General features: G+C 38.2%; 1 protein-coding gene across 2 annotated transcripts in view; it reads left to right on the top strand.

The window, feature by feature from the left end:
- LOC131723305 (keratin-associated protein 4-3-like) overlaps positions 1 to 19,188 on the top strand; it is a 115,523-nt gene that overhangs the window by 48,173 nt on the left and 48,162 nt on the right. The window lies entirely within an intron of this gene.

Here is a 19,188-nt window from a genome sequence, read left to right as displayed (position 1 = left end):
TTGTAATGGGAGTAATAATATTTACTACCTTCCACAAAACAAAGTTACCTTTTCTCTGTGGTACAATTACAATAGTGGTCTTTTCAGTTGTAATGATAAACTGCTGTTGATATTCTTTACAGACGCACCCTCTCTTTCTACTCTGTGCTTCAGTAACCGAAGCTCCTTTTGATGCAATACAACAGGGACTATTTAGATTTATAAACAAAACGTTTAAAATAGTTTCACTGAATGTGCGCTTTGAAGAACTCGAAATTGCATGCATATGAAACACACTGCAGTATAATTAGCACATATTATATATCAATGCATCTACAAAATACCGGTGTGCATCTATTGTGTGAAGTCATTTTATCCATCTTTTCTATACATTGTCAGTTTTTTTACTTCACGTTTTCATGTTTGGTCTACAGCTGTAAAATGCCATTTTCTGGTCTTTCTACACTTTTTTTCTGCAAACCTTCTTATACCTGAACGTTTGAATATGTCCTGCAAGCTCATTTTCTATTGTACAAACCGAAATACTATAAATTGACGTTTTGATTCTCGAACCATCAGCGCTGGAGGTTAATTCAGCTTTTTGTAGTAATGTTAAGAGTTAGGATTTTAGTTCTGTAAGCCTTTTAAGAAAAAGAAAAAAAGTATATTGATTTGAATTACTTCTATTCTTAAAGCTTTGTTTAGGAAATACATTCTTTTCTGTGTCCTTTTTAATGTTGAACCCTTGCAAATTAACAAAACATGTCCTACTAATTTAGACAAAGCTACCAAGCAGTAAATTATACTTGTTTTACTCTTTTCACACTGAACATTAGATAGAGATAGATAGAGAGATAGAGAGATAGATAGATGGATTGTAGTTTAAAAAAAGAAAAAGCACAGAGATTTAATTATTATCATTTTTTGCTTAAAATCATAGCATTTGAATTATTGAAACACTAGTAATAGTCAGCGAAACTTTGACATCATAAAGCTCTATAACAAGACAACATATTCCTAATTCTTAAACTGATTCGTTTATTTTACCCGACAGTTAATACAATTGTTTTAATTAAGATACTTTAAATATATATATATATATATATATATATATATATATATATATATATATATATATATATTATATAATTTACTTACACAATACTTACATTTTCCTAATTTAAAAAACAAAAAAAAATCATAATACAGGTTAAATATTTGTATGCCCATTAGACTGTGTTAAACATCTATCCTCATTGCAGCTGTGTAACAGTAAAACCACTTGCAAATCTCACTTTCTCCTCGAGCTGTCTTCTACTCCACATTTGCTTATTTTCCCCTTATTTTTATGGATCTCCAGTAGATTTTTATTGCAGCTAGAAAATATATGTATATTTAAATACTGTAGTAAAATCATTCAAGGTAGATATTCCCTGCCATGTCGCATTTTAACCACTAGAGGTCTCTGGAAACGTGGTCAAATAGAATAAATATTAAATTATGCATACAGGCTGAGGTACTGCGCTTTTTATGGCGTTTTAAGCCATGTTTCCTCACTAAAGTAATTTGATAAAGTGTTATTTAAAACTAATTAAAATGTACCATTAATTAGATCCAGTGCTTAATTTGTGCCAGCACCTCTGGGCTTGACGAGGCACAGCCCTGGCATCTCTTCAGCTGTGAAAGTTAAAAATGTCATGCAACGTTTTGCTGTCCAATGCATTTTCTTACAATTCTCATCACAGTTTCATCCATTCTCAAGAAGGACTGTGACTCTATTGTCGTTTTTTATACACAAATAAGCTTACTTGGTTTGAAAAACGTCTTGAACGAAACAAGCAAATTCCTACACTACTTGGTTTGACTGAAAGAGTCGTAGACAACAAGCTGCAATATGAAAACTGAACATCAACATACGCTGAACGAGGGCTTTAGTTTCTAGAGCCCCCTGCAAGCACAGTGTAATCAGCTGGACCCCTCCCCCCTCTCACTTTTTGTAAATTAGAAACTGGTCATAGTGAAATGCATTAAAATATCAGATTCATTTTAATAGAGCTCTAGCAAACAATACAGTTTAACTAGTATTGCAGGCATTCGCTATTGTCGCATTAACACAGGGCTGTAGTTAGGTTAGAGGCAGGAATCAAAGCTGATTGCCTTCAATCAACAAAGATGTATGTTAATGAAACACAAAACACAGTTAACCACAGTCCACAGCTGCACTGTCAGCTTCTCAGGACATGACTGTGATAACAGTGACAGATCCCACCCCCCACCCCCCCAAAAAAAACATTTACAATTGCCTTTAATACCTCTTTAAAACCAGCATAGAAGTAGATTTGAAAATGTATGTTCCTTATTGTAGGTAAATGCATTGAACTGTGAGGCACACAGGGATATGTAATTCACAGGCATCTACTGTTTGTATTTTTATAAGAAATGTGCTTCTCTTCAGTAACAGTTAACAGGAATATGTAAGCATGTATGTAATTAATTGGAATGCACTATACTTGTATAATTAATAAACCTATAGTCATATGACATTGGCACACTGTGGCTAGATTGTAAAACACTAATCTGTAAATGTAGTTTTGTCTTCATTTTCCAGAATATATATTCACTGCTGGCACTACACTTAAACAAGGCTCTTACAACTGAATTAGTTTCCTCTGCCACATGCGTTAGGCCTCCACCTATGCCCAATACCTGCTGCACATGAAGTGATCAGTCAAAGTAAATCTAACATAATACTAGAGGTCAGAGGTCAGAGGTCACTGCTGCCACTTGGCATGATGTCACAGTATATCCACCATCTTGGTAAAGGAAGGACTTTCACATTATGAATAAATCTTAGGGAACAAAATGTTTTCAGACTGGAAAAAAAATGCTTTAGAACATCCTCTAAAACTAAAAAAAAATAGTAAAACACAGTTTTAAAGTGGATTAATAAAAAGCACACAAACCACAAGTAGCCTGTCTGAACTTCAGACGAACCTGTTTGAAGTGACTGAAGAGAAAGCTTCATTTGTTAATCTCCTTTTCTGTTACATTGCTGAGATGCACAAAAGAACCAAACACGTTTTATTAAAAAAAAGACAATTTAACACCTCAAAATACTGCAGCAAATTAAATAAAATATACAGACGCATCTTCTGTTTAAGTTTTACGTTACAATATAGTATCCAACACAATATACATATATTTTTTTTTTTATCAAGCTTCTTACCTTGAAACTTTTCTCTTATTTTTCTTAAACGTTTATTATTTTTATTGCAAAAGCCTTCCGCTTAATAGAGCAACACCGATTTACTAATTTGAGCGGGCTGAGTGATATTTACATAAACCGCGCGGGCGCTCACGAGCTGGAAAGTCCCTAGCCAATTGCGTTTCTGCATTCTTTCGCATTCTCGTGCACTGGACACACGTAATTATTTTTTAAAATTGAGAAATAAGGTTGATTATATTAGTTATGGGGCACTGTGATCAGACGTTTCACTAATTTGTCTTATCGCTAGACTGTCCTAGTTCGCAGAGCTTAATGTGTAAAGAAAGAGGTGCCGGGTCGCGAGCAATGACAATAATAGCGTTCTTAAGAAGCGCACATTCAAAATCATAACACGTTTATTTGAAAGAGTATTGTACGTACTGGTGCTAGATTTTATAAACACGTATTCTACATCATATACAAAGTAGTAGTATGTGCAGAAATATAAATTAAAGGCAACCACAGGACAAAAAAACCCACAAATACGCCTGTATGCATATCCACGTAACCCGTAGGGCAGAGAGGACAGTGCCAACCGCTCTTTGGTGGGGGGTGACATGGGACGATGTGTTTTTGGTCCATCCACTTTTTTTTTTTTTTGCTCTTTGTATTTGCAATATGATTCAATGTTTTGTTACGGTTACTGTTTAAAATTAAATAAAAAGTGGAAAGGCATTCAGGCGACTCCAGAAGGCCGACATTGATAATAAAAAAGATACACCGCACCCTACACAAACATTGGTTTGATCCATGGTCCGCGCTGTTGTGATAATTTAGAGCGCGTTTTAAAACGCTATCAGTGCCGTGAATCCAACAGAACCCGCAGTTGATTGCAAAAAATAGAAAAATTCTATTTAGGCTACATAGTTGTTAGCTTGGTTTGTTTCTCTTCTCTGTTAATTAAATTATATTTCTAACAGCAACCAGAATTATCCCGGGTTTAAAAGGGGACTTTTTCGACCTGAAAAAAGAAACAAGGACCAGGGGTCACAAATGGAGATTAGATAAAGGGGCATTCAGAACAGAAAATAGGAGGCACGTTTTTACACAGAGAATTGTGAGGGTCTGGAACCAACTCTCTGGTAATGTTGTTGAAGCTGACACCCTGGATCCTTCAAGAAGCTGCTTGATGGGATTCTGGGATCAATAAGCTACCAAACGAGCAAGATGGGCTGAATGGCCTCCTCTCGTTTGTAAACTTTCTTATGTTCTTCTTATGATTCTTGAATTAGCAGCTCTTTAGTGGGCCTCAAATTTATCTGTTGTTATGGTTACCAAACTAGTCTCCCTTTCTCATTCTGGGTATATATATTTTTGAAGGCTCAGCACAATTATCATTAACTCAAGAAAGGGGCCCTGGTTGTCATAGAGACCAGGCCAGCTGACTTTCAGAAGGACACTGGATCCAATGAGTCTCTTCTGTTCCAACAGTATTACCTGCAGCACTTAGAGTCGGGTGCAAATGTATTCAAACTCCTCAGGGCCTTATCGAGCAATGTATTCTGCAATTTTGAATACTGACTTGGGATACTGTTTTAAATTCTGGATAACATTTTGAATTTATTTTGCTGTTGGGTCCTTAACGAGGAATTTTACACACTGCTACAGTATGTACCGGATTTCAAAGTATGTCCTGTATTACAGTTAACATGTCGTCTCTTTAATTTTGGCAAGTGATATTTTCAGAATCCTATCGTCCTGAATTAAAATACTAATGTTGAAATTATAGTACTGTACCAACAAAGCCAATACATCTAAATGGAAGCCTACTTATTTTAAAACAGTCCTTTCAGATATGTATTTTTTAATGGCCAATGCCCAATGAGAAAAGCTACTTTTTTTGTTCATGTCTGGCAACACAATGTACTGCATATGAAAAATACTGGACTGTGAGGCTGGATTTCAAAGATAATACTACAGCAGAGTGGCTAAGCATTACAGGGTTAAGCAGAGGGTGGGGTAACACAGACAACAAATCCACCACAAAAAGTCACGGGACGAATTATTATTATTATTATTATTATTATTTTTTACATGCCAGTTTTATTTATGAACTCGTTGATGTTTTTTAAGGTTTCCTAACAGATTAAAATTCTTCCCACATTCCGTACAGTGAAACGGTTTCTCTCCCGTATGAACTTGCTGGTGAATTTTAAAGCTATTTAAATGTCGGAAACTCTTCCCACAATCTGGACAGCGTAGCGGTTTCTCTCCCGTGTGAATTCTCTGGTGGATTTTAAGATTGTAGAAATCCCTAAAGCTCTTCCCACACTCCGTACAGATATACGGTTTCTCTCCCGTGTGCGTCTGTTGATGTTTTTTCTGGCTTCCCAGTTGACTGAAACGCTTGCCACATTCAGAGCAGCGAAACGGTTTCTCTCCCGTGTGAATTCTCTGGTGCCTTCGAAGGTGTCGCAATTCTTGGAAGCTCTTCCCACACTCTGTACAGGAATGCGGTTTCGCTCCAGTGTGACTTCCCAGATGCTTTTTAAGGTCGTTTATCTTCTTGAAATTCTTCCCACATTCTATACAGCGATACGGCTTCCCGTCCGTGTGAGTTCGTAAGTGCCGTTTGAGCGATTTTAAGAGACTGAAACACTTTCCACATTCAGCACACTGATGGAAGTTGCCAGCAGTTTGTGAATGGTTATCAGATACTGGATTCACTGTCGAACCATTTCTTGATTGTAAGGAGGGATGTATTTGGATGGGGTGTTTAAATGGAGTGGGACCCATCTCAGTCTCCTCTTCAGTATTGGGACCCATGCTGTTACTTAATACAGCTTCTGGGGTCTCCTCTTTAATGTGGATTAATCCCAGTTCACTGATATCCTTTGCAAACTGCACAGGTTCTAGGTCAGCAGGCTCCTCCTTAATGTGGACAGGTTCTAAAACTTCCTGCTTTATGTTCACAGCCTGCATCTTTACTGCTGGGTTTAAACCAAGGAAAGCTAGTTGGTTTTCAGCAGCCCTGTACTGGAATAAAAAAACATAATTCAGGATTTTACAATGTCTTTGTATATATTGCACATATTCACCATACATACATGCAATGGGAAGTATCGATCTTGAACAATATGCTTTGAACTTTATGGTTTTTGTTCTGATATGAACAAAAACCACAATCCAAACCCAACTGTATAAATGGGTAATTGTATGTAAAAAATAATGTGATATCTTGTAACAATTGTAAGCCACCCTGGATAAGGGCGTCTGCTAAGAAATAAATAATAATAATAATAATAATAATAATAATAATAATAATAATAATAATAATAAATGGAGGAATAAGAAGGGTACATCCATCCATCCGTTCCCATGGCGTTGCTATTGTAAAAAAAACGTAGTTGAATAGATAGAAAAGAGTTAACTTTCCAGGTAACATTAGCATTTTTGTTTTATTAATAAATTTGGTGGCACTTTATGAAGTAAACACTCTTGAATTAACATAAATGTTTAAATAAAAAAAGATGGTATGTATTCATTAGTGCTGGGACGATCACGGCATTTTCATGTTCAGATATTCACTTATAAAAGGCATGTCGTATGCAGACAGGCTAAAAGAATTGAATCTATTCAGTCTTGAACAAAGAAGACTACGTGGCGATCTGATTCAAACATTCAAAATCCTAAAAGGTATAGACAATGTCGACCCAGGGGGCTTTTTTGACCTGAAAAAAAAAAACAAGGACCAGGGGTCACAAATGGAGATTAGATAAAGGGGCATTCAGAACAGAAAATAGGAGGCACTTTTTTACACAGAATTGTGAGGGTCTGGAACCAACTCCCCAGTAATGTTGTTGAAGCTGACACCCTGGGATCCTTCAAGAAGCTGCTTGATGAGATTCTGGGATCAATAAGCTACTAACAACCAAACTAGCAAGAGGGGCTGAATGGCCTCCTCTCGTTTGTAAACTTTATGTTCTTATAATTTAAATATTTGTTTGTTTGCAAAGTAATAAAAGCCATTATATTAATGTGAACGCAGGTAGAGATGCTAGCAGCAGGGGGCGTGGCCCTTGTGTGTGACTTTACAAAAAATACCTTAACACAAAAATAGAGAAATATCCGAGGATTAAAGCATATGTTGTGTAGGTCTTACTTTACCCCAGTGAATGAACTACAAAACAAAGGATGCCAAATAGCAGCTCAAGTCAAACGTTGTTATTCCCGAAATAAATAGAACATAAAGCTGACACCTTATAGGATAATAATTCAAGAGGTATGTCTTCCGGACACATAGCATTAACCAAGTATATCATCTTTGTTTTTCGAAATACCGTCCCAAAAAATGTTTTTTTTTTTCCGACTTCAGAACGTTACCTTTGCTGTTTAAACTGCCTGGCGTTCAGCACAGGAGACAAACTCGTAATTCAAATTCAAAATATTTACATTTTGTCAATAAGCTTTGTAGGAAAAACGTAACTATAGTAAATGCACTCGAAAGCTTACTGCTAAAAGTAAAACACCTTATTTTTAAAATAAAAATATTAGTTTACCACTGTACTTATTTAAAATCGCCGTTTTTAAAATGTATTTTAAAAATGACATTATACCGTGGTGTGAAGATAACTGCGGTATATTTTTTGTTGGTTATTAACGTTGTGAACAATGCCTTCGTCACAGTATTAACGCTTTGAAATGCGCTGCTATTACAAGCATTACAGTACATCTGCACACCGCCTCCACTCAGCAGAACATTGGTAAATAACTCATTTTACTGCATGTATATTTTATAATCCTGACACTTACATTTAAACCATCATTCTCTAATAGTGAAAAGTATTGCATCTGTTTTTGTTTTGTTTTTTTTTAAATCCCCTTTGAATAGGACGGTTGTGGGACATGTCTCCAATTCCTAATGGACAGATTGATTCGTGACGTCAACAGCCAAGGCAGGGCACCTTAAGAAACACACATCGAGCAAGCACACAATTAAAAGAAAGAAAAAATTATACCCTACCGTTATTATCTAGTAAATAAAATGTAGCTGCAATCTCTCTCTCTCAGATTCTGCAAATGTGGATAAACAACAGGATTTTCCTGTGTGAGTCACAGGAATTACACTCCCCTGCTTCCCGCACATTAGTTCCGCCTAACTTTGGTTCCCTTTAGTACAAATAACGGTGTGTTTGTAACCACAAAGGATGATTAATATTGTGCAAAGTAATGCATGTATTGAGCATATTTGTATAATGTCTAAATGTGGTTAGCTACAATGATTGAGGAGTGGTCTAAAATGAAGTATTTTCAGATCTACACGATATAGGCGATACATAAATGGGAAATTAAATAGAAGTCAACATGTTTGCAGAAATATACGTTTGGGGCCACTTTCCTGCTCCCAGGCAGAATATCTCTCTGTAAACTCTTCATGTTGCATTCACCAGTCAATCTGTGTGTCATTACTGTATAATACATGGATGAAGGCTATATTTGCATCCTGAGCCATTCAAAAAAGGCATAAAACCACAGTAGTGACGTCAAGAAGTGATGAGTCCTCTCTAGAGGAAAATATACTTGAACTTTGACCCATTCGACTCCTCTAGACCGTCGCTTTCAATTCAAACACAAAATGTTTCGTTTTCAATCACACGACAACACAGAAATGTTCATTAATGACCAACAAAATGAGAATACATAAAAAAAATGATGTAAACTGACACATGTGTATCTCAGCGAAACTGGAGAGGAACAGGAAATTAAAACAAGGTAAAGGCAATCATCCAATCATACAGCTGAAGCGCTAAAGGATAACGACACAGAACGTCTGTACAGCACTGAAACAAGGTTTTTAAAAAAACAACTGTACTGCTGAACCTCGTCTTCTTTAATATTAGCATCACAAGGGTATCAGTGGATTATAAAAACTAATAGATGGGCCTCTTCAGTGAGTCACAGGGAAACAATTCCACCTGGGGTTTGTGTGACAGATGTTTTATAAACTGTAACAGAAACCCGAGATATAACTGTTTTCCTGTAACTCACTGAAGAGACCCATCTATTATTCTATATATAATATTACTATCGCCTAAATACAACGTGGATAATCCATCTCTCTCTCAGAGTTCTCCTCGTTGTTCAGGACTCAGGAGTCCATCCCAAATATGTCTTAAAATAATGTCCAACCGTCACACGCAGCTATTAGAACATCACCCGCGCTCACGTTTAAACATGTCTCCGCCCACACAAGACAACCAACGAATCACTGACGACCTGCTGGAGCGACAGCCAATCCCCGAGGCGATGAAAATGGTTCTATTCTAGCTCGAGGTTTGACCAGTCAGTTTGATTGGCTGTTTGGCTGTCTTCTGATCTATACTCATGAATATGCATTTGACTTCTATTAATGTGATTGGCCAGTTGGGAGTCTCCTTGCAAATCGCAGCCCTGAACTCGACACAACCCTCAACTCCACTAGCTGCTTGCCAATCGGGCACTGTCTGAAATAAACCTTCAAGTATCCCACTGGCTTCAAATGCAAAAGTCAAATGCATCTAAATACACCAGAACAGAGTTTTCTGGTTTGGGGGTTTATTTTTGAGAACTATCTGCACACAACGAAGGATGCAAAGCGTTTTATTTTGCGGGAAAGCAATTTGTAAAAGGACCTAAATGAAGAATTATTAGTATAATTTGCACCGAGGCCCGTGCCTCTAGCTGGCTCCGGCTGCAAGTTCATTCAATCCACACAGTGCCTGTCATTAAGAAACACAGACTCAAGTTGGGACAGGCCGGGAAACGCTTGTTCTCCTCCTGTAACAAAAAATGAACGCGCTTCTTTGGTGTGACGTCACATCCACGGTGATTGTTGCTAGGCGGTTCCAAACAAACAGGCGAGTGTAAGAGTAATTAGTGCGTTTTAAAACATCTGTGCAATTGTATAGTAAGAGAATAATGAAAAAATGCAGTCCGAACACCATGAGACGCCCATTTCACATCTATGCCATTCTAGATTGCGTGGTGACCTTAATCATTCAGAAACAGTTAAGCTTGTTACTAATTAATGTATCTATTGTTCGGGTCTGCTCTTTGCGATAGAGCATTGAAAATCTGCTTCACGAAAACAAGAATATCAGATTAACAAAGGCTTACCACTCACAACACGTATTACAATATTCTGAGGTAATGTGTCCATACGGAGAACAACGAAGTGAAACTCTTAATTTATAGCAGACTAATACATCGGTGACCGCTATTGCACGTCTTTCTCAATAATATTATCTACTATTATTATTCTTGTTTAAAAATGGATTTTTAAAGCATTTTATATCAAACGATAAAGTCTGAGAAAGTTACCTAAACATCGTAAGTTTTAGCCTTCATAACGGCATTAACTTTGGCTTTCAAGACACCAAGTCTGCCATCATATAAGAATGATTGAAATTCCCCTCACTTGAGGGAGTTCTCTCCCTTTTTAATTCGTTGTTCTTCCAAAACATTGACAGCGTCATGTTGTTGGTACAGTTGTGTTATTTAATTTATATTTCCCCAAACGTTTTAACATAACAATGTACTAATAGAAACGGTAACTGTACAAACGTAATGTATATCAAAATACGGAGTTGAAATACAAAGCAAAAAATAAAATAAACTATATATGACACACACATTAAAGAAAAAAAACACATAGTACTATATCCAGAACAACACACACACACACACACACGAATACAGTAAATATAAATCTATGGCTAACGGGTGACATTATTTCAAGCATACCGGTTTAAGTTATTTGGCTTCAAAAATGTAACCCCGGTTCCCTGAAAGAGAAGATGACCGCCAAACCATACTTTTGGGAAAGTATACCAAAGCCGTCACGAGGTAGAATGAGCGGACAGCATCTGAAGGACATCTCGCTACCGCCATCTAGTGTTGGTGGTGAGAGCGTGCAACCTCAAGGACCCTGGTGCCTATTGAAGGCATAGAGGGATCTACGACATTAAGTCGGTAGAACCTGGTAAATATACACGGGGTAGTTCAGCTAGTGAAACCGTGTCCACAATCCAATGGGACAGTCTCTGCTTACAGAGGGCGTGACCTGGGGTCACCATGACAGGTGAAGAGCTGGTCAGACTGACGCAGTGTTCTCGTTCTATCCACATAGCATCTCAATGCCCGAACCAAGCATAGGGAATTCAATCTCCTATCCGACTCCTCTGCCAAGGGACTAACAAACCCTGTTATTAATTTAATTGATCTTAAATGATTAATTCATTAAATTAGTCTTATCTATACAGAACACGATCACCTGGCCAGGTTTCTGTCACTCAGTTAAGTGCAGAACGCAGCAAAATTCCTTATGCTGTTGTGATGTAGCCAATGCTACAAGTTCACTCCCATCAATATACACAACTGAGTAACACTTTCCATGAAGTGTCTCTAATGTGTATTTACACAGCAGTGACTTAGTAAACACATGTGCACTTACACATCATTACAATGCTATCATGCATCCTTACAATGGACTTAACGTGTAAATCTGAATGGAAAGTGTTACAAAGTACTGAAATACAGGACAATGCAGATATTACCATTGTCATTTACAACCGCAACATTGCAAATGCTAGGAGGCTTTTGAGAGTTTGCTAAGTGTGATTTACAGCACCTCCACACACTACAGTTCTCATCTCCTGACAGTAGATGGCAGTGTCTCCTTCAGAATGGCAGCACTGGAACAGAACAAAGTTCAATGTGAAAACATTGCAGGCTGTGTATTACTGAGCTCCAGAGTAACAGTGAGAGCAGCCTGCTGTGCTTCCCTGCAAAACAGATTCACACTCCCCCACCTAATCAGCTCCCTGCAGCATGGATGTGTGGAAGACTGCATGTGTGCAGCATGGATTTATGCACGGAATATCTGCTTTGAACGCATTTCTCCAGATCTCTAACATGCAGGATCAAGGAGATGGGATTAAAACAGTTTACTTGTGAATTCTCAAAAGAAATATTGAAAAAAGTTTATTTCCTAAAATCAATAAGGGGAGTATATTTCAAGCCTGATGCCTGTGCCAGTTACCCTTTAAACAATGATCTGTGTGAATCAATCAGGGCCCAGGTGTTTGCTAATAATCTGTGTTAATGTGCTGATTGTTCTATTAGTGCTCAATACACAGTCTAGGCTGAGTCTAAACTGACACATGGGACTGAATTAAAGAGGAGAAAATCCCTCCTTGAAATACTCAAGGTCCTGATTAAAAATGAGAAATGATCAATTATAAAACACATGGCTTGAGTTGATGAGAATAATCAGATTTGTTTGACACATTTCTCCAGCCCCATCATAGTCGAGGGATTCCAGTGTGCAGTGTTTCTGGGAGTCAGCAATATAAACAAGCTGCTTTAAATAATGCAGAGAAACGTATGCAAATATCCAGGGCTTCACTTCCTATTTAACTCTGCTGCAGTGCAGATAGGAGCAGGAGGAGAGGTAGCCTGTCTGCTGGTTACAACACTTTCTTCTTTCAATAACCACAATACTGCAGTACAATGGGGATTGTAACAGCTCTCTGTATAATAATGACAGCTCTATCAAGTAAGTATCTGACACTTGTGGAAATTCGCCTGCATTGATTCTGAATATTACTTGATGTTTTAGCAGTAGTTACTGTACGTTGTTTGCTTTTTTCCTCAAGGTGCCCGGTCTGATGTAGTGTTGACTGAGTCCGGACCAGCAGTTGTAAAGCCTGGAGAGTCCCATAAACTGTCCTGTAAAGCCTCTGGATTCACATTCGATGACTATGCTATGCACTGGGTTCGACAAGCTCCTGGAAAGGGTCTGGAATGGCTGGCTTATATTAGCTGGAATGGTGGTAGTACATACTATGCCCCGTCTGTCCAGGGAAGATTCACCATCTCCAGAGACAATTCCAACAGCCTCCTGTATTTACAAATGAACAGCCTGAAGACTGAAGACACTGCCGTGTATTACTGTGCTAAAGACCCACAGTGATGCAATCAAACCAAGCAGCCGTACAAAATCCCCTCTCTTCAGGACTGCAGCACTGATCACTCACAGGTTCTGCTTTCTTTTTCATGGTTGAGTTGTGGTCGATCAACCATGAGATTCAGACTCTTGTCTGTTAGAAAACCACACCCTCAATTTCAAAGAAAACACAAACAAGTGGCAGCTTCTATCTGTCGTGTTTTACTTGTACCTGCAGTCAGGGCCAGCGGGACCATATAGGCAGAACAGGGCAGCAAATTACAGGGCGGCAAAAACGCGACAGAATTACATGTACGTCGTCTTGGAGCTGTGCAATCACCTCTTACAGTTACTCTAGTAATTCTGTCATTACCATCTGAGTAGAGTTTTATAAACTCCTTTAATGGTGGGGGAGCTAAATCCTGCAAAGACTTAAACACCAAACCTGCATGGGAGTAATTTATGTAATTATTAAAACTTAACAGGTTATATTTCTTGAATATATAACAGTGATGATATCTTGTCAGCTTTCTATCTAGAATTTTTAGACTTTGTTTATACAAAGAATTCAGAGGCTTAATTGCAGTCTTCCCAGCTTGTAAGCAGACAGTTACACAATAGGACAAATGAGATAAACTCATAGAATGGAGATACAACTTAGCAACAGTAACGGATACATTTGGTCTAATAACCCTAAAGTCAGCCACATTGAATTCCCCAGTTTTAACAGCCTTTGTATATTTTTCTGAAAGGAAAGTTGCGAGTCCATTATGACACCTAAATATTTAAATTCTGAAACTATACTAATCTTTTCCCCTTTTACAAAAATATCAAACGGATTCTGTATTGTATTTCGCTCTATAGAGAAACAGACCTCGGTTTTACATCTCATCTGAAGGACGGAGCACAAGGAGGTGAAGTGACTTGCTCAGGGTCACACACACACACACACACACACACACACACACACACACACACACACACGCACACACACACACACACACACACACACTCAGTGAGTCAGTGGCTGAGCTGGGATTGAAGTCTTGCTATAGCTTTTCTTTCAGCAGGTTATACAGCATCTGTGTTGTTTTGCTGCACACCAGACTGACAGCTGAGAGCTCTCTCGGTCAAAACTGCGGTGCGAACAGGGGGCGTGGCTACCAGTGACCCATATATATTTTATTGTGGAAAACTGTAAAAATGTTTTTGCAGGCACTTGATTTTTGTGACTGTAAGTTGATTGAGACCGTAGGCGCCTAACCCATAGAGCACAGGGGAGGCAATACCGGTATACCTTTTGCCCCCTTATTATTTTGTGATGGTTTTGCCTTTAAAAGGCTTAAAATATAATAAAAAACTGAAAGTCATTCAGTAGACGCCAGAAGTGTGACATTGATAAAAAAAATATAAATAAATAAATAAATACATAAATAAAACTCACCCTACAGGAACATTGGTTTGACCCAAGTCTGCATGGCACTGTTTACAGGTGACGTCAGCAGCAGCGTGTCTGGGTTATTTTGGTTTGGAGACAAAAAAAATATTTGTATTAAATAATATAGGCGAGGTAGTTGTTAGTTTAGTTTGTTTTAATATGTATTAAATTAAATTATTTTCATTCAAAAAGACGAGAGAACCAGACGGGTTTTGTTTTCTCTGTGTGTGTTTTTTTTGTGTGTCGCTGCGGGTTCATGAACGGATTTAAGTTCAGCACCAACTCTAAATAAAACGTCGTTACTGTTATTAAGCACTAGTAATAATATGAAGCATCTCTCCCCATCTCTCCCAGTAACTTTAGAACATGGCCCCCCACCCCTCAACCCCCATCCCCCCCCCACCGTGTAACAAGAAACACACACAGAGAGGGCTGGCTTTCCTCCGCTCCACACATCAATAAATGCATCACGACTGGGACTGAGGCATTTTGTCTTCATTTCAGCCTGAATGTGTTTCTGCAATGGAGACTCCCACACTGGGGCCACACACTCATATATATATATATATATATATATATATATATATGCATTTACTAAGTAACTACTCTGTAAATACACAGTAATGAGAGACGCTTCATGGAAAGTGCTAGCGGATGAATTCAATCTCTTTTGGGTGTTTATACACAGCAGATGAGAAAGTGACATTGAGAGGTTTCTGGTGCTTCAATACAGAAGTGGATTTTGTATTGGTTCAATAAATGATACTGGAAATGATACTTTACCACATGTGTTTTACACACAAAATACCACAACAAATTTAACCCAGTAGCCTATATTAGTGACGATTATAATAATTGTTGCATTGTCACCACTAGGGGTCGCCAGAGTTTCACAATTCACTGCTGTTCTCAGATATTCTCGCTCTCTCAATAAAAGCCCCAAGCCTCTTGTTTGTTGTGAAGCTCAATGTCAGGATCCCTGAAAACAGTTCACGGCTGGATATTGTTCAAAATACAGCAAACAAAAAACCCAACTATCTCCCCCTCTCTTTCGCTCTATTTTCATTCTCTAAAATATGAACATAATGTTTGTGTTTAAAATGCCACTGATCAACACTGTTCCAAAGTTGTGGATTTCCCCAGCCCCTCTATCATAGTCGAGGGATTCCAGTGTGCAGTGTTTGTGGGAGTCAGCAATATAAACAAGCTGCTTTAAATAATGCAGAGAAACGTATGCAAATGTCCAGGGCTTCACTTCCTATTTAACTCTGCTGCAGTGCAGATAGGAGCAGGAGGAGAGGTAGCCTGTCTGCTGGTTACAACACTTTCTTCATTCAATAACCACAATACTGCAGTACAATGGGGATTTTAACAGCTCTCTGTATAATAATGACAGCTCTATCAAGTAAGTATCTGACACTTGTGGAAATTAGCCTGCATTGATTCTGTATATTACTTGATGTTTTAGCAGTAGTTACTGTACGTTGTTTGCTTTTTTCCTCAAGGTGTCCGGTCTGATGTAGTGTTGACTGAGTCCGGACCAGCAGTTGTAAAGCCTGGAGAGTCCCATAAACTGTCCTGTAAAGCCTCTGGATTCACATTCAGCAGCTACTACATGGGCTGGGTTCGACAAGCTCCTGGAAAGGGTCTGGAATGGGTGGCTAGTATAAGCTATGATGGTAGTGATACATACTATGCCCCGTCTGTCCAGGGAAGATTCACCATCTCCAGAGACGATTCCAACAGCATGCTGTATTTACAAATGAACAGCCTGAAGACTGAAGACACTGCCGTGTATTACTGTGCTCGAGACCCACAGTGAGGAAGTGCAATGCAGGACTCGTACAAAAACTATTCCATTAGATACATGTGCATAGAAAGAGGAAGTGTGACTGGTAACTGGTATTCTGGTCTCTACATGCTCCTGATGAATTCACACTGTGATAAATGTGTTTCATGAAAATAAAATAAAGAGAGACGCTGTTCTGCTTTGATACTTACCCTAATATTGAATTAAAATATCACTGCTGTATTTATTTTGAAGTGATCATCAATATGTATAATTCCACTATTCTAACAGAAATGGGAATTTTCACAGTGAACGACATATTACACAGCAATGGGAACGTTTCACTGAAATCATGAAATCTGTGATAACCATGAAAAAAATACAGCCTTACTTATATGGTACTGTGAAAGAGTGGGGGGATCTGCTGTGAGAGAAACAGAGAGACAGAGGGACAAAGAGACAGAGAGACACAGAGACAGAGAGACACAGGAACAGAGATACAGAGAGACACTGAGACGGAGAGACAGAGGGATAGAGGGACAGAGACATAGGGACAGAAAGACAGAGCTCAGACTGTACATCAACCTGCCTGCAAACCCCTACAACCGTGGGGACAATGAGGGATGCTGTGCGATAGTTTGCCAACCCTACTGCTCACATGTCATGAATAAAGAAATCAATATTAATAAAAGCAATCCTTGTTGTGAGTGCAGTACTGGGGCCCCTTTTCAGAGGCTTCATGAGGGAGCTTGTATCTTTGACATGGCTCCCCACTGTAGTATTGTAGATTAAACACTGCTTTGAGTTAATTATAATCCAAACTACTTCAACATTTTCAGGACAACTTTATTCATAACAGGGCTGAAACTCCCAAAATACATGGGGAACTATATTTGATTTCATGTTTAAAAATAGTTTTGCTATAAAAAGCAAAGTTGCCTCAAGCTAGGTCTCCTGGAACCAGGAACCAAAAACGGACGACAAAGCAAAACAAGCAAAGTATATTTCGTCTGAGGATCGTGTCGAGACATTCCCCAAAGAAACTGTACATGCAGATGGAAGGAATTGTTTTGCACATCTTGTAATGTGACTCAAAGAAAATACGATCGATCGCTAGAACTTCAGAATCCCACATTAAACAAAAGGCTACTACAGAGGCTGCTGAACAGAACGGAAAACAAACAGCTTTCAGAAAACAAACTGGAAAGTCAGCGCAGACAAAAAAGTATTCCTGTGTCGGTTGTAGCCAAGTTAAATCAGCACTACAGGTCCAATCAAGCACAGCTACCTCGCTTCAAACAGCCTGCTGTTTACTTTTTAAACGCAGTTAGAATTGTAGACCTGAATAGGTTTCCAAGGATGGAGCAGGCTGCAGATTGTGTAATAAAAAGCAATGGGTTTTCATCAGCGCAGAATTCATGTACAGCTCTTATGGGTGCTTTTCATTTTCTGTTACAGATGTCCGATCTGACGTGGTCTTGACCCAGTGTGACCCAGCCATGAAAAAGCCTGGAGAATCTGTCCAGTTGTCCTGTCGGATCTCGGGGTTCACCTACGCTGGCAGCAGGAGCTATTATATGAACTGGATGAGACAAGAGCCTGAGAAGAGTCTGGAGTGGCTCGCAAACATGACAGGAGACAAAGCTTACACTAACAATGCCGACTCCATCAAAGTTCATCTACTACTCTATACCTGCAGATGAACAGCCTGAAGCCTTTGTGTGTGTGTGTGTGTGTGCGTGCGTGCGTGCGTGTGTGTGTGTGTGTGTGTGTGTGTGTGTGTGTGTGCGTGTATTTACGTTTTTTTTGTCACATTTGATGTAAGAGTGTTTCAGTCTTTTGGTACAGATGGTAATTCTAAGTGATTTCGTTTTGCCGCTGCAACATGGTGAAAACAGCTAAACTCTTGGAGCTGTATAGAGACTCTCGGTCGTTTCAAACACGTTTTTCTAACTCCTCTCAATCCCACGACAAAAACATTGTCAATGTAAAAAAACAAGTTCGAAAAACGCAACAGCCGTTTAAATACTCTTTTATTGAGATTTTACATTTTTTTACATTTACACCCATTCGTTTTTTCATTCATTTTACATTTCTTTTAAAGATGACATTCATGCATACAGACATACATTTTGTTTTAAAAGCATTTAAAATACATTTAAAAACACCAAGACAATTGTGCTTTGTACATGGTTAAAACAGACACAGATTAAAATCAACATGAAAAAAACCTGTGCTGCTTTAAAAGTGACTGGAAAAAAAGAACCATCTATAAAAAACCAGTGCTTGTGAGGGCCGGGGAGTGCTCTCTAAAAAAGTTCAAAAGTGAACATAAAACAAAACAATAAAACTATAGAACTAAAACAGGGACAGGGGAAAAGGGACAGTGTATAAAGCAGTGAGTTAAAATTCTAAAATTTTAAAACACTTAAAATATAACTTTTAATAGTTAACATTAAAAATCTTTTAGATACATAAAACAAACAAAACAAAATCAAATAAAACATTCAAAATAAATCAAATCAAAGTCCATAAAACTGAAACAAAAAGACTACATAAAACCAGCCGTTTAAATACTCTTTTATTGAGATTTTACATTTTTTTACATTTACACCCATTCGTTTTTTCATTCATTTTACATTTCTTTTAAAGATGACATTCATGCATACAGACATACATTTTGTTTTAAAAGCATTTAAAATACATTTAAAAACACCAAGACAATTGTGCTTTGTACATGGTTAAAACAGACACAGATTAAAATCAACATGAAAAAAACCTGTGCTGTTTTA

This window comes from Acipenser ruthenus, chromosome 54 (assembly GCF_902713425.1).
Source record: "Acipenser ruthenus chromosome 54, fAciRut3.2 maternal haplotype, whole genome shotgun sequence".
Classification (NCBI taxonomy): Eukaryota; Metazoa; Chordata; class Actinopteri; order Acipenseriformes; family Acipenseridae; genus Acipenser; species Acipenser ruthenus.
Note: the sequence above shows the minus strand (reverse complement) of the source record. Positions and strands in the feature narration are given on the sequence as shown.